The sequence below is a fragment of the Phyllobates terribilis genome, unplaced genomic scaffold, assembly GCF_046119375.1.
Source record: "Phyllobates terribilis strain yellow unplaced genomic scaffold, ASM4611937v1 Scaffold_1__5_contigs__length_1240528914, whole genome shotgun sequence".
In the NCBI taxonomy this organism is placed as follows: Eukaryota; Metazoa; Chordata; class Amphibia; order Anura; family Dendrobatidae; genus Phyllobates; species Phyllobates terribilis.
The window spans coordinates 970692524-970710053 of record NW_027362761.1 but is presented as its reverse complement, the minus strand read 5'-3'; positions in this window follow the sequence as shown (position 1 = coordinate 970710053).

The following is a 17530-nucleotide window of genomic DNA, read 5'->3' as shown; positions in this document are numbered from 1 at the left end:
CTTGGACAGCAGCCCCTTGTCCTGCTGTCACCATAGTTACCCAGTGCCCAGTCAGCGACATGTAACGCCCCTGTCCATGCCTACTCGTCCAAGTGTCTGTGGTGAAATGCACCCTGTCACACACAGAGTTTCTCAAAGAAGCGGTGATGTTGTGTGCGACATGCTGGTGGAGCGCAGGCACACCTTTCTTTGAGGAGTAGTGCCGACTGGGCATCTGGTACTGGGGCACTGCGACGGACATAAGGTCTCGAAAATCCTCTGTGTCCACCAGGCGGAAAGGCAGCATTTCTGTAGCCAAGAGCTTGCAGATGGTGAAATTCAACCTCTTAGCTTTCTCATGGCTAGGAGGAAATGGTCTTTTACTTGTCCACATCTGAGGGACCGAGGGCTGGCTATTGTGCTTAGACGGGGTTGATAAGGGTGTCCCCGGCAAACTGCCGGTCTGTGAGGAAGATGCAGGCGGACATGTTAGGTTGCCTTGATCCAAAGGTGGTGCTATCGATGTCGGACAGCGCTCAAGACCAGCTGGTGTTACCACCTCCAAAGAAAATGATGACCTGCCAATCACGCTGGCTGTTGCGGGTAAAGAGGTGGCAGGTCTGCGCCCCAAAACAGGTGTGACTGCTGTCCCCCCAGTCACAGAGGATGAAGAGGCCGCGGATGCACAAGATATGGCAGACGGTGGTTGGCCCGGCCGGCTAGGCCGCATTGTAGCACACTGAGCTTCCCACTGCAACTTATGCTTCATGTCCATGTGCCGGTTCATGCATGAAGTACTCAAACTATGTATTTTTTGGCCTCTACTTAGCTTTTGCTGAGAAATGTTACAGATAACACGAGTTGGGTCATCTTTATCGATCTGAAAAAATGCCCAGGCTATGCAAGGCTTAGCACCCATGCGACCTGAAGAGCCACCACGACTTGTGGTGAGAGGCAGAGTTGTGTTTGAGGATGCAGTTGTTGACGTGCTTCCAGTACTACGTCTCTGTCCAGGAAGGCGCAACCTGACCTCGTCGTCACTAGCATCTTCCTCCACCTCCTCTGCTGACCTCATCTCTTGGCTGACTGTGGGTTGACAGTAAGTGGGATCTCCGACCTCATCATCATCACCCTGTGCGTTATCACACCCGTCGTCCTCAGAGCCAATCTGTTCCTGCCCTGACAAAAAACTAAAGTTGTCGCTCCAATCAGGTATTTGAGTCTTATCATCGTCTTCCTCATTGTCTCCACCAACAGGAGTTACAGTTTGGGAATGAGGGTCTACATTATGGTCAGAACCTTCTGCGTCTGGTCCTGGATCCGACTCATAAAGATTCTGGGCATCAGTGCAAATCATTTCCTCGTCTGGATTCACAGAAGCGCTGGAGTCGACCTCTGATTCCCAGGCTATAGTATGAGTGAACAGCTCTGCAGACTCAACCATCTGTTCTACCTCATACTCAGACGGGCAGCTGGAGATTTGGGAGCTGTGAGGAAGCAAGTGCGATTTGGGTGACACCTTTGAGGACTGGAGTATTTGTGATGTTGAAGTTGATGTGGAGGAGAGCCCACTTAAAGGAGCACTTGATATCCGTTGAAGCACCTGCTGTTTTTGTGCCTCATCTGGAATTTGTAGCAATTGGCGTGGCCGTAAGAAAGGGATCTTATCACATTGTCCGCTAAAAGAAGTAGACATTTTAGTTTGGCTGGAAGATGGTCTTTCTTCTGCACCTACCCCACGGACACAACCTTTTTTCCCCTTCCCAACACGCCTATTCCCCTTTCCACCAGCAGCAGGCCTTTTTCCACTCATTTTGGTGGTTAACTAATTCACAACTCTGGAGTTGTTTGCACAAAAAAACAATGGATGGTAACTGAGCAGAGCTGAGTGGCCAAACTGTGGTATTAGGCCAAAACTATTGGCTGGGTTAGATGCAGAAAAAAATTATTTTTAATTTGCAACCTGATGGAGGTCAGTATAGATGGACTAATAGACCAAGTCCCACACACCGCTAGAAGCCCAAATATTTTTTCAGAGCTAGATGCAGAAAATTTTTTTATTCAATTTGCAACCTGATGGAGGTCAGTATAGATGGACTAATAGACCAAGTCCCACACACTGCTAGAAGCCCAAATATTTTTTCAGAGCTAGATGCAGAAAAAAATTATTTTTAATTTGCAACCTGATGGAGGTCAGTATAGATGGACTAATAGACCAAGTCCCACACACTGCTAGAAGCCCAAATATTTTTTCAGAGCTAGATGCAGAAAAAAATTATTTTTAATTTGCAACCTGATGGAGGTCAGTATAGATGGACTAATAGACCAAGTCCCACGCACCGCTAGAAGCCCAAATATTTTTTCAGAGCTAGATGCAGAAAAAAATTATATTCAATTTGCAACCTGCTGGAGGTCAGTATAGAAGGACTAATAGAACAAGTCCCACACACTGCTAGAAGCCCAAATATTTTTTCAGAGCTAAATGAAGAAAAAAATTATTTTTAATTTGCAACCTGATGGAGGTCAGTATAGATGGACTAATAGACCAAGTCCCACACACTGCTAGAAGCCCAAATATTTTTTCAGAGCTAGATGCAGAAAAAAATTATTTTTAATTTGCAACCTGATGGAGGTCAGTATAGATGGACTAATAGAACAAGTCCCACATGCTGCTAGAAGCCCAAATATTTTTTCAGAGATAAATGAAGAAAAAAATTATTTTTAATTTGCAACCTGATGGAGGTCAGTATAGATGGACTAATAGACCAAGTCCCACACACTGCTAGAAGCCCAAATATTTTTTCAGAGCTAGATGCAGAAAAAAATTATTTTTAATTTGCAACCTGATGGAGGTCAGTATAGATGGACTAATAGACCAAGTCCCACACACCGCTAGAAGCCCAAATATTTTTTCAGAGCTAGATGCAGAAAAAAATTATATTCAATTTGCATCCGGCTGGAGGTCAGTATAGAAGGACTAATAGAACAAGTCCCACACACTGCTAGAAGCCCAAATATTTTTTCAGAGCTAAATGAAGAAAAAAATTATTTTTAATTTGCAACCTGATGGAGGTCAGTATAGATGGACTAATAGACCAAGTCCCACACACTGCTAGAAGCCCAAATATTTTTTCAGAGCTAGATGCAGAAAAAAATTATATTCAGTTTGCAACCTGATGGAGGTCAGTATAGATGGACTAATAGAATGATGCTATGCCCAAAAGATTTTACTTCACTAGGTGCAGTAAAAAAATTGGTATTCTATACACAGGTGGTATATCTTGCAACACAGATAGGCTACTCCACTGACTAACACACTCTGCAATAGGCCAAAAAGGATTAGCTTTGCTAGATTCAGCCAAATGCTGTGAAAAAAACTTGCACAGCACTGGCACAGACCTGCCTGGCAAAAACTGATAGGAACTGATGTAACCTAGTCCTGAAAAGGACTCCAATTACAATTAGTCTTTACTCCCACAATCTATCTATTTAAGAGCACAGACCTGCTTGATAAAAGTCGTAGGAAATGCTGTAACCTAGTCCTTAAAAGGACTGCAATCACAACTATTCCCTACTCCCAAGCTATCTGTATATTTGTGCGAAAATTGGCTTGAAATTAACAAGGTATAGCGCACACAGCAACAGCGGTGCCGTCTAACACGCAGCTGCAGCAGTGAGAAAATGGTGGCGACGGGGAAAATGGCTTGGTCTTATAGGGCAAGGACATGTGACATACACTGCCAATCACACATGCCCTTGCTTGTGTGAAAAAAAGCACTTCGCTCCGTGTGTGCGCTGCTGATAGGCTGACAGATTGCACCTCCCCACTGCAAATGCGGGAAAGAGAAAAAAAAATGGAGATCTTCATTGTTCCTGCAGAGATCCATCCACTGCCCCTCCCCCCGCCCCGCTGTACACTCAAACTGCGTATTAACATTAATTTTCATCATTACTGAGAAAAAATCCAGTTATGATTTTGGTGCACGAACAGTTATCGAACATAACCTCGAACAGCCGAATTTTTCTCAAATTGTTCGTGTTCGCCGACCGGCTCGAACACCGCCCAAAACAGCTCGAATTTGAGATTGGCGAACAGTTCGAGTAGAACAACGCTCATCTCTAGCCCTGACCTGATCCTATTGAGCATCTTTGGAAAGAGCTGAAACATGGCATCTGGAAAAGTCAACCTTCAAACACGAGACAACTGGAACAGTTTTCTCATGAGGAGTAGGCCAAAATACCTGTCAAGAGGTGCAGAAGTCTCATTGACAGTTACAATTGATTTGATTGCAGTGATTGCCTCCAAAGGTTGTTCAACAAAATATTAAGTTAAGAGAACCATCATTTCTGTCCAGACCTATTTCATGAGTATAATTTTTTTTTTTATTCTGTGGAAACAGGGTTGAAAAGCAATGTCTGACTTTCATTTGTTCATTTTCAAAAATTTTTAATTTATTATTATTTTTGTCAGATTCAAGTTATTTCTGTGACCATTGTGGCTTTTTCTTTCATTAAACGAGGGGTACCAACAATTTTGACCAGGTGTGTATATACATTGCATGTGTGTCCATTGTCATGATTCATTCACTTTCATATGATGTTACTTTCACATTTATTGGCACTGTATATATATTGTGCTTTGTTTACAATTTGTACCCTACGACACAAAGGGTCAGGTGTTTACATAAAGGTTATTCCTTAATGTTAGTTTGATTGCACTTGATTTTGCATTTTTGCACATATTTATTCTATTATATATTTATGATCTTTTACCCTTGCAGTTCTAATTCTAATTCTATGATTACCATGCATGAGTTGGTCAATATGTAGTTTATATGTGACCATGCCAAATATTTTACATTTTTTGTGATTCAATTTTACCTGTAATATTTTTGCATATGTTTAAGGGTGATACCGGTCTGCTATATTTTGTGAATCACGGATTTTTTTAAGCTGTTTTTTTTATTTATAATTCAATAAAGTGTATTTTTATGGTTCTAATATACTTGTATAATTTTTTCCGGGAATAATTTCCTACAGGAAGAAAAAAGTGTTATGCTATGATTTAAGTTAATGATCTAAGTAATTATTTAGTATTCCAATTGTGGGACTTTGTAGTTAATTTGTATTAGATGCAGTATATCCGCAGCTAAAAGAAAAATGCATGCATTGGAAGTGCGTTTACTCAGGTGTTTTTAGCCTTTATTTTAATAAATACCGTATTTTTCGGACTATAAGACGCACCAGACCATAAGACGCACCTAGGTTTTAAAGGAAAAACATAGGAATAAAAAATGTAAGCAAAAAATGTGGCCATGATGCCCTGTTATGGGGGAGGGGGTCTGCTGCTGACACTGGGATTGGGGTAATGTCCCCCAATTCTGTTAATATCCTCCATCCTTGTATGTATGGCCCCTCTTCCTGGTATAAGTGGCTCCCATCCCATCCTGGTATACCTAGCCCTCATCCCCATCCTGGTATGCATGACACCCCTTGATCCCCCATCCTGGTATGCATGGCACCCCTTTATCCCCCATCCTGATATGCATGGTACCCCTTTATACCCCATCTTGGTATTCATGACACCCCTTGATTCCCCATCCTGGTATGCATGGCACCCCTTTATCCCCCATCCTGATATGCATGGCACCCTCTGAGCCCCCATCCTGGTATGCATGACACCCCTTGAGCCCCCATCCTGGTATGCATGGCACCCCTTGATACCCCATCCTGGTATGTATGCACCCCTTGAGCCCCCATCCTGGTATGCATGGCACCCCTTGAGCCCCCATCCTTGTATGCATGACACCCCATGAGTCCCCATCCTGGTATGCATGGCACCCCTTGAGCCCCCATCCTGGTATGCATGGCACCCCTTGAGCCCCCATCCTGGTATGCATGGCACCCCTTGAGCCCCCATCCTGGTATGCATGGCACCCCTTGAGCCCCCATCCTGGTATGCATGGCACCCTCTGAGCCCCCATCCTGGTATGAATGGCACCCTCTTAGCCCCCATCCTGGTATGCATGGCACCCCTTGAGCCCCCATCCTGGTATGCATGGCACCCTCTGAGCCCCCATCCTGGTATGCATGGCACCCTCTTAGCCCCCATAACACTGCCTACAAAAAAAAATAAACAATCATACTCACCTCCTCTCTCCTCCAGCTCTGTCCCGCTCACTGTGTGAGCCGCACATGGCAGGGCACGCATGGCGTCCCTGCCATGCGCCCTCACACAATGTGAGACGCTGTGCTGGAATAGTCACTGCTCCCCATGCTGGAGCTCTGTGCGTGGGGAGCAGTGACCATTCAGTGTGTTCAATAGCCGGCACACTGGAGCCGCAGCGCGCTCCTATTGCCGCTCTGCGGTCAGTGTGCCTGCTATTAAAGACCATGGATATTCACTACAACCCATCGGAGTGGGTTGTAGGGAATCTTCATGAGCTTTAATAGCGGGCACACAGACCTCAGAGCGGCAGCAGGAGCCGCGCTGCGGCTCCAGTGTGCCGGCTATTAAGAAAGATGAATATTCATTGCTCTCCACGCCCATGGGCGTGGGGAGCAGGGAATATTCATTTTTTTTAGTAGTGGGCACAGCATAGGCTGCAACAGGCGGCTGCTGCCTCCTGTGCCCCGCTGATCCCCGGCTGCCGCTCCCCCACACCTACAACCACGCACAGCCATGTATACAGTATAGTATTCGGACTATAAGACGCACCCCCCACTTTCCTCCAAAATTTTGTAGGGAAAAAGTGCGTCTTACAGTTCGAAAAATATGGTACATAAATAATTTAAAAAAATTATGTGGGGCCAGCCCTATTTTTGATAACCAGCTATGGTAAATCAGACAGCTGCGGGCTTTAATTATCAGGCTGAGAAGGTCCATGGTTATTGGGCCCTTCCCAGCCAAAAAATACAAGGCCACAGCCACCCCAGAAATGGCGAATCACATTACAATGCTAGTATTGCTGATCGTGGGCATGCAGCCTAAGGGGTGGAGGAGGCTTTTTTTTTTGTCTTTTTAATTTCGTCTTATATACAAGTCATTATACAGGAAAGAATGTTTCCTCACAATTTTTCCTGTAAAATCCATTTTAGCTTTCATTTTGTATGTTTTATTGTCAGTCCGTAAAAGTGAAGTAATACTCTAACAATGTTGTTCCCAGCAGCGACCTGGGAGTCAGAGATGCGTCCATGCTCCTTCCCCATGCTGTTCCCAATCCATTTGAGCTCTGTTTCCATCTATCTCAGTGATTTTCCTGCCTCGACAAGCCCTCCTGTTAGGGTCTTCCGGAAAAATGCTCGAGTTTTCCATTAACTTCCATTAAATTTGGTACTCGAATCTAGCCCCTGCGAGCGTTCGACCTGCTCAATTCGAATACCTAGCACTTGAGCATTTTAGTATTCCATCATCACTAGTAAAAGGTAAAAGTCATCTAACCAGCATCAAGGTGTACCCAATTAACAATTTATGGGTTATGTGTCTCCAGAAGCACAAGCTGTGCACAATGAATGGGGCCTCTACACTGTATGGGGGCACAATGTATGGGCAGTAAACTGGTAGATTTGCAATTCTCCAGAATAAAGCATGTTACAAAATAGTCACTGCAGTCGTAGATGAAATTATTGAGAGGTGCCATTTTTACAAAGGGGTCACTTTTGTTTTTTTTTTGCTGTTCTAAGGAGCTCTACAAATTGTCAAGGTTCTGGGTTCGAACCATTGAGCCTGTGCTTTGTGGTCAGCTTCTCTGACCGACAAGTCACTGGACAGGGAAGCCAACCACAAAACACAGGCTCAATGGTTCGAACCCAGAAGCATGACAATTTGCAGAGCCCCTAAGGAGCAGACACACCTTTTCTCCGAGTGTTTAGGTTCTGTTATCTTGGCTGCAGTCTGTTTAACTTACGACAGGTGTTTTCTTTTTTCTGTCCTAAGACCATTTTGGAGTGGCTTTATATTATTTCCCCCTACTGGCATTTCCTGCTGGTGATAGTCTCATTTGGTTGTTCAGTCATTCTGCTGTTATTTAATGCCAGTCAGTGAAATTCCAGCTAGGAATTATCTTTTTGCTGTTTCTGTTTCTTTAATCTGCACCTCTCTTCTGCTTCTTTTTGGGAAGTAGGTGGCATATTATCTAACTGTACGTACTTTATACTTTATTTTGTATTTAGTGGTTTATTTTACTTACTCTGGGATTCTTACTTTTGTCAGCACACTTTCCCTTTTGTAGGTAATTTGCACTATGCTCTGCCCTCCGGTTCTTTAAGAGGAACATGAAGCGCTTAACGGAATTCCGGCAGCATAGGTCCTAGTTGCCATTGTCTAGATTGGGGTTAGGGCTATCTCAGCACATGCACTCACCACTAGGGACTGCGGCGTCAGGAACTCTAGACTATACAGGAACTGGCAGGGTCAGTTGCAGTTTTTAGCTTTACATATTATATTTTTTTCTTTCCAGTTTGCATTAATTCATGAGTAGCACCTGAAGGGTTAAAATATTTATTGACAACAGTTCTGAATTATTTGAGGTGTGTGCTTTTTTAAAATCGTATAACATTTGGGGAGTTTTCAAAATATAGGCCCCTCAAAGCCCATTTAAATCTGAATAGGTCCCTAGAGGAACAAGTTTTGTATATTTCTGGAAAAAAATAAGAAATTGATGCTTAACTTATAACCCTTCTAAAATCCTAACAAAATAAAACAACATTTGAAAAATGGTGCAGATGTAAAGTAGATATGTGGGAAATGTTATTTAGTAATTATTTTGTGCAGCATTAAAAACTGGTTTAAGGATATAAAAATAAAAATGTGAAAATTGCAAATTGTTCACATTTTTTGCCAAAAGTCCAATATTTTTACAAATAAACGCAAAATCAACCTAAATTTACCACTAACATAAAGTACAATGTACCTGGGATACATTAATGCATTCCAGAGTTATTACCACTTGAATTGACACTGGGCAGAATTAAAAAAATTGGCCTGGTAATTAAGGTTAAAATTGGCTTTGTTCATTAAGAGGTTAATCAATTGATTCCCTTATTATTTTCTGGAGAATGCAAATATTCACTTAAAAAAATATGTCGGACATGATGACAAGACCTCTTTAAAAGGAACTTAACAGTTGATATATGCTGCGTGAACCACGGCAGCATGAATCAGACATTGGCTCCATCATTTTAGCCATGTATATTTTACTCTAAAATGCTCTAGCATTTGGAGAAAGCATAAGTTTAAAGACATGTAGGGGATCACGATGCTTGAGTGTCTAGTCCAAAAGGCTGGATCATATTTTACTCTTAAATGATGTGGCATTTGGAGAAAGCATAAGTTTAAAGGCATGCAGGGGATCATGATGCTTGAGTATCTAGTCCAAAAGGCTGGATCAAGAGGCAACTTTTCCTTGCCCAGCTCATGTGGAATGACAGATGTCTCCCTACATCTTTGTATAGAGTGAGAGAACTGTCAATCAAATGGAGTGGAGCAGAGAGATGTCACCAGGGATTACATAGTAACATAGTAACATAGTTTTTAAGGTTGAAGGAAGACTAAGTCCATCTAGTTCAACCCATAGCCTAACATGTTGATCCAGAGGAAGGCAAAAAAACCCCATGTGGCAAACACTAAGCTCCACAATGGGGAAAAAAATTCCTTCCCGACTCCATACGACAATCAGACTAGTTCCCTGGATCAACGGCCTATCAAGGAATCTAGTATTTATAACGTGTAATATTATACTTTTCAAGAAAGGCATCCATGCCCTTCTTAAATTTTAACAGTGAATCACTCGTTACAACATCATGCGGCAGAGAGTTCCATAGTCTCACTGCTCTTACAGTAAAGAATCCCCGTCTGTGATTATGATTAAACGTTCTTTCCTCCAGACGTAGAAGATGCCCCCTTGTCCCTGTCTCAGGCCTCAGAGTAAAAAGATCAGTAGAAAGGTCTTTGTACTGTCCCCTCATATACTTGTACATAGTAATAAGATCACCTCTAAGCCTTCTTTTTTCCACAGTAAATAACCCCAAGTGTAATAACCTGTCTTGGAATTGCAGACCCCCCCAGTCCTCTAATAACCTTGGTCGCTCTTCTCTGCACCCGCTCTAGTTCAGCTATGTCTTTCTTATACACCGGAGACCAGAACTGTACACAGTATTCTAAGTGTGGTCGCACTAATGACTTGTATAGAGGTAAAATTATGTTCTCCTCATGAGCATCTATGCCTCTTTTAATGCATCCCATTATTTTATTTGCCTTTGCAGCAGCTGCCTGACACTGGCCACTAAACGTGAGCTTGTCGTCCACCAATACACCCAGGTCTTTTTCAGTTACAGTTTTGCCCAGTGTTTTACAATTAAGCATATAATTATACATTTTATTTCCTCTGCCCAAGTGCATCACCTTACATTTACCCCCATTAAAGCTCATTTGCCATTTATCAGCCCAAGCTTCTAGTTTACATAGATCCTCCTGTAATATAAAATTGTCCTCCTCTGTATTGATTACCCCGCAGAGTTTAGTGTCATCTGCAAATATTGAAATATTACTCTGTATGCCCCCTACAAGGTCATCAATAAATATGTTAAAAAGAAGTGGGCCCAATACTGACCCCTGTGGTACCCCACTGTTAACTGAGACCCAGTCTGAGTGTTTTCCATTAATAACCACCCTTTGTTTCCTATCACTGAGCCAATTCTTAACCCACATACATATATTTTTTCCCCTATCCCCATTGTTCTCATTTTATGTATCAACCTTTTGTGTGGAACCATATCAAAAGCGTTTGAAAAGTCCATATACACAACATCCACTGCATTTCCTTGGTCCAGTCCAGAACTTGCCTCCTCATAAAAACTGATCAGATTAGTTTGACAGGAACGGTCCCTCGTAAACCAATGTTGATATTGGGTCATGAGGTTATTCTTCTTCAGATACTCTATTATAGCATCTCTTAGGAAACCCTCCAGGATTTTACCCACAGTAGAGGTTAAGCTTACCGGTCTATAATTTCCAAGTTCAGTTTTTGTCCCCTTTTTGAATATTGGCACCACATTTGCTATACGCCAGTCCTGTGGTACAGACCCTGTTATTATGGAATCTTTAAAGAATAAAAATAATGGTCTATCTATGACCTTACTTAATTCCTGCAGTACTCGCGGGTATATTCCATCCGGGCCCGGGGATTTGTCAACTTTAGTGATTTTTAGACGCCGCCGTACTTCCTGCTGGGTTAAGCAAGTGACATTTAATGGAGAATTTTTGTTATCACTAATCATGTTTTCTGTCATGCGAATTTCTTGTGTAAATACGGTTGAAAAAAAATTATTTAGCATATTGGCTTTTTCCTCATCCTCATCCACCATTTCACCCAGACTATTTTTAAGAGGGCCAACACTATCATTTTTTAGTTTTTTACTATTTATGTAGTTAAAGAATATTTTGGGGTTATTTTTACTTTCTCTGGCAATGATTCTCTCTGCCTCAATCTTTGCTGCCTTGATTTGTTTTTTTACATAATTTATTTAATTTTCTATATTTATTTAATGCCTCATCACTACCTACTTGCTTTAGTTCTCTAAATGCTTTCTTTTTGTCACTTATTGCACCCCTTATAGCTCTATTTAGCCATAGTGGTTTCCTCCTATTTCTAGCATGTTTATTCCCCAAGGGTATATATTGTGCACAGGTACTATTCAGGATGTTAATAAATGTCTCCCATTTGCTTTGTGTAGCTTTATGTCTCAGGATATCGTCCCAGTTTATTGCACTAAGATCATCTCTCAACCGTTAGAAATTAGCCTTCCTGAAGTTTAGTGTCCTTGTAACCCCTCTACTACACATCTTATTAAAGGTTACATGAAAACGTATTATTTTGTGATCACTATTACCCAAGTGACCCCCAACTTGTATATTTGATATGCGGTCTGGCCTATTGGTTAATATTAGGTCTAGCAGTGCCCCCCTTCTTGTTGGGTCCTGAACCAGTTGTGAAAGGTAATGGTCTCTCATAGTTGTCAAAAACCTATTACCTTTGCTTGAACTACATGTTTCGGTCCCCCAATGTATTTCAGGGTTGTTAAAGTCTCCCATAATAATGACTTCTCCTTGAGTCGCTGCTTCATCTATTTGCTTTACGAGGATATTCTCCGCTACTTCCATTATTTTTGGAGACTTATAACAAACCCCTATTATCTCCACCCACAGGGACTCTACATTTTCATTAGATTCACATATATCCTCCCGCAAGACAGGTTTTAAGGATGATTTTACATATAAACACCCCCCCCCCTCGCTTGTTTGTACGGTCATTTCTGAACAGACTATAGCCCTGTAAATTAACTGCCCAGTCATGGCTCTCGTCCAGCCACGTCTCAGATATCCCTACCATGTCATAATTATTTTCCAACAAAATGCTTGGATTGGTCTCTTGGACTCGTACCCCAAGCAGTATGGTCTCCAGCTGCCTTTTAAATATATGTTTTTTTCTGAAACACAGCAGCGTTTTAGAGTAAAACATACTGTATCTGACTGATATGATAGAGCCAGTGTCAGAGTCAGATGACAGGTTTCCTTTAAATATGTAAATTGATGATTTAAAGTGCTAGGCCTTGAGATCATAAAATTCTCATGCAGATGTACTGTACTTCAAATTAATTTAAAGATAAAAAAGCAGCAAAAGTATTTTCTCGGCAACAACAGAACAGAACAAGCTAATTGAGAAGTATTATTGCAAATAAACTGCTGCTCTCAACACAGGTTACCTTGAAATTGCTGCCTCCCACACAAGATGTATATAGAAAGCCTTTTGTTAACAGATGGTAAAAGGTGCTGTTAATATTTTTCAAGAGATCATATGTCACTATTAATAAAAGTCGGTGAAAATATGCACACAAACTGCTGAATGATACACACATTAGAACGCACCGATGTAATTAGTGCTGGAAAAAAAGAACTGGATAAATACACAAACAACATTAAAAAAGTTAAAATATATAACTGGGTCTGTGAGCAGATATCTCTCTTGTTATACTGTAAGAAAAGAAAAGGAAAGGCTGGCAGACATATTGTAAATACTGGCATGATGACTGCCATTGGATAAGTTAGAGACTGCAATAGTAATAAATATTTAATCCTCTGCAACAAAAGAAAAAAAAGAAAAATGTCTTTAAAGAGACACTGGAAAAATCTGATACATTTTTCATATGTTGTTCCTGAAACAAGGGGGCAGCATATGACATTAGTTTTCAAAAAAGGTCCAAAAAGTGAGCCACGGTGAAATGCCCCTTGGTTCTTGGAACACCATGATGTATCAGTTTTACTCATTGTTCCGTTCCTTCATACATAGCATTCACGTAATGCCTCCACCAGATGTTGATGTCAGGAGACCAATATCAGAAGCAGCGCTGAAAGATGAGGACCACCATTAGTTTTGGAGGTAAGCAGGGTCATAACGATCGTGGTCGTAGGGTTCGCGGCCGTGACCGAACCCATGCGGGCAGGGGCTTGCCGATGCCTGTAAATAGTTCAGCTGGATGTGTGTCCAAGTTCCTCTGGGTCACTGCACTGTAATACATTCCGCTACCTAATCAAAGGCCGGTAACTGACGTCAGTGTGCACGTGATTGGGGGAGTATAGGAATGACGTCATGCGCTGCTTATTGCTTCCACGCTGAAGTCAGCTGCTAGCTGTGCACTGCGGGGATTCATCGGATTCAAACCAGATAACGGAGGGTATGTATGTGTTTTACATACCCCCGGCCAGTGGGCTTGGCGTCGCTGTCCATACACTTGTATTGAGCGCATTCTAGTCAGATGCGCCAACTGGCCATCTGTGTCACTAGACAGTGCGTGCAGACTTCTCACTTTTGAACAGCGGCAGAAGGGGCGACATACTTTATACCATGATGGGCAATGTATATATACCATGATAGGCAACATATATATATATATATATATATATATATATATATACATATATATATACAGGTGCATCTCACTAAATTAGAATATCATCAAAAATATAATTTATTTCAGTTCCTCAATACAATAAGTGAAACTCATATATTATATAGAGTCATTACAAACAGAGTGATCTATTTCAAGTGTTTATTTCTGTTAATGTTGATGATTATGGCATACAGCCAATGAAAACACAAAAGTCATTATCTCAGTAAATTAAAATAATTAACAAAAAACACCTGCAAAGGTTTCCTAAGTGTTTAAAAAGGTCCCTTACTCTGTTTCAGTAGGCTCCACAATCATGGGGAAGACTGCTGACTTGACAGATGTCCAGAAGGCAGTCATTGACACACTCCACAAGGTCCCAGAGTTCCAATTTTTATTTGGTAATCAAGGTCCCAGAGTCTGGAGGAAGAGTGGAGAGGCACACAATCAAAGCTGCTTGAGTATATATGGGAAAATTCACCAGCTCACCTGACCAAAGGCGTCTTGAAGCATGGATACGAGGAACTGCTGGCAGTGAATCCACATGAAAAAAGAAGATACGAGTTCCAGCTTCATAAATAGTCCAAAGTTCCTTTATTGTAGATAATTTATCAATTCATAAAATCAGATTCCACAGTCATATTCCTTAGCCAGGGCAATGCTTTTGCTATGAAATATGACTGTGGAATCTAATTTTATAAAGGAACTTTGGACTATTTATGAAGCTGGAACTCCTTTCTTCTTTTTCCAAGCTGCTTGAGGTCTAGTGTGAAGTTTCCACAATTAGTGATGGTTTCGGGAGCCAAGACATCTGCTGGTGTAGGTCCACTGTGTTTTATCAAGACCAAAGTCAGTGCAGCCGTCTACCAGGAAATTTTAGAGCACTTCATGCTTCTCTCTGCTGACAAGCTTTTTGGAGATGGAAATTTCATTCTCCAGCACGACTTGGCACCTGTCCACACTGCCAAAAGTGCCAATACCTGGTTTAAAAACAACAGTATCCCTGTGCTTGATTGGCCAGCAAGCTTGCCTGACCTTAACCCCATAGAGAATCTTTGCGGTATTGTCAATAGGAAGATGAGAGACACCAGACCCAACAATGCAGACAAGCTGAAGGATGCTATTAAAGCAACCTGGGCTTCCATAACACCTCAGCAGTGCCACAGGCTGATCGCCTCCGTGCCACAGGCTGATCGCCTCCATGCCACGCCTCATTGATGCAGTAATTGATGCAAAAGGAGCCCCGACCAAGTATTGAGTGCATTTACTGAACATACATTTCAGTGGGCCAAACATTTTGGATTTTAAAATAATTTTTCAAACTGTTGTTATAAAGTATTCTAATTTACTGAGATAATGACTTTTGTGTTTTCATTGGCTGTAAGCCATAAGCATCAACATTAACAGAAATAAACACTTGAAATAGATCACTCTGCGAGTATTTCCTGGTGGCTCGGGCAGGAGCTCGGGTCCCCTCCCTGCATATTTGGTGCTCTTTAGAGAGCCAATGAACATGCAGGGATTGCCTGCCACATACTGTAATGCCATAGCCATGTTGGTTGTGGCATTACAGTGAAAGGCTGGCCGCAGAGCGTCATCAGGTCTATATAAGACCTGGCGCCGCCATGCTCGCCCAGTCTACCCCCGAAACAGGCAGTGTAGGGAGAGATGCTACTGAGCTAGGGAGAGATTTGGTTGTTTATTAGTTAGTGTAGGTATAACACAACATCTATATATATCCATCTGAACTAACAGTCCTTCTGAGGACCAGATTCTTTCCATATTACAGCGATAAAAATCCAGAAATTTGTAGTGAACATGGAAAATATTGGCCTCCATTTAAATTTTGTTGCAGAGTGTTAGTGAAGTTATAGACGCCAGGTCGCTGTGAAAAATAGTGACCTACAGGCCAGCTATTTAAAACTGTGGTTTTCCGTCACACATATCACATTAAAATTCTCTCCAAATTCAGTCATTTCTGGCCTCCATTTAAATTTTGTTGCAGTGTGTTAGTGAAGTTATTGACACAAGGTCACTGTGAAAAATAGTAACCTACAGGCCAGGTATTTAAAACTGTGGTTTTCCGTCACGCGTATCACATTAAAGTTCGCTCCAAATTCAATCATTTCTGGCCTCCATTGAAATTTTGTTGCAGTGTGTCAGCGAAGTTATTGACACGAGGTCGCTGTGAAAAATAGTAATCTATAGGCCAGCTATTTAAAACTGTGGTTTTCCGTCACATGTATCACATATAAGTTCACTCCAAAATCATCCATTTCTGGCCTCTATTAAAATTTTGTTGCAGTGTGTCAGTGAAGTTATTGACACGAGGTCGCTTTAAAAAATAGTAACCTACAGGCCAGCTATTTAAAACTGTGGTTTTCCGTCACACGTATGACATATCACCGCGGTTCAAATCCAACCGTTTGTAGTGAACGTACAAAATATTGTCCTCCATTTAAAATGGGCAAGGCGCGTGGCAAGGGACGGGGAAGTGGACGTGATGGTGCATGCAGAGGACAAAGCCGAGGCTATGGGCAAGCTGAAATTGTGCCACAACAAACACCCACATCTTGTCGCTTGACCTTCCTGTCTCAATAATTAGGGGACCGCAGAACACCACTATTGAACACAGAGCAGTGTGAAAAGATTATTGGTTGGATAGCAGATAAGTAAATAGTATTAGCAAATTACAGGCATGCTATTTAAAACCATGGTTCTCTGTCAGACATAACATCTATAAGAATGTTCCAAAATTTGACATTTCTTTCATTTTCATTCCATTGCCATGTGTCGGTCAAGCTATTCACTCTAGGTGTCTGTGAAGGATAGTATTAGCAAATTACAGGCCTGTTATTTAAAACCGTGGTTCTCTGTCAGACATAATACCTATAAGAGTGTTCCAAAATCAAATATTTCTTCCATTTTCATTTCGTTGCAGTGTGTCGGTCAAGCTATTCACACTAGGTGTCTGTGAAGTATAGTATTAGCAAATTACAGGCCTGCTATTTAAAACCGTGGTTCTCTGTCAGACATAACACCTATAAGAGTGTTCCAAAATCAAACAGTTCTTCCATTTTCATTCCGTTGCAGTGTGTCAGTCAAGCTATTCACAGTAGGTGTCTGTGAAGGATAGTATTAGCAAATTACAGGCCTGCTATTTAAAACCATGGTTCTCTGTCAGACATAACACCTATAAGAGTGTTCCAAAATCAAACATTTCTTCCATTTTCATTCCGTTGCAGTGTGTTGGTCAAGCTAATCACACTAGGTGTGAAGTATAGTATTAGCAAATTACAGGCCTGCTATTTAAAATTGTGGTTCTCTGTCAGACGTATCACATATAACTGCGTTCCAAAATCATCCATTTCTTGTGAACGTGGAAAATATTGTCCTCCACTAAAAATGGGCAAGGTGCGTGGCAAGGGACGGGGAAATGGACGTGATGGTGATGGTACATGCAGAGGATGTGGCCGTGGGCAAGCTGAAATTGTGCCACAACAAACACCCACATCTTGTCGCTCGACCTTCCAGTCCCAATTAATAGGGGACCGCAAAACACCACTATTGAACACAGAGTAGTGTCAAAAGGTTATTGGTTGGATAG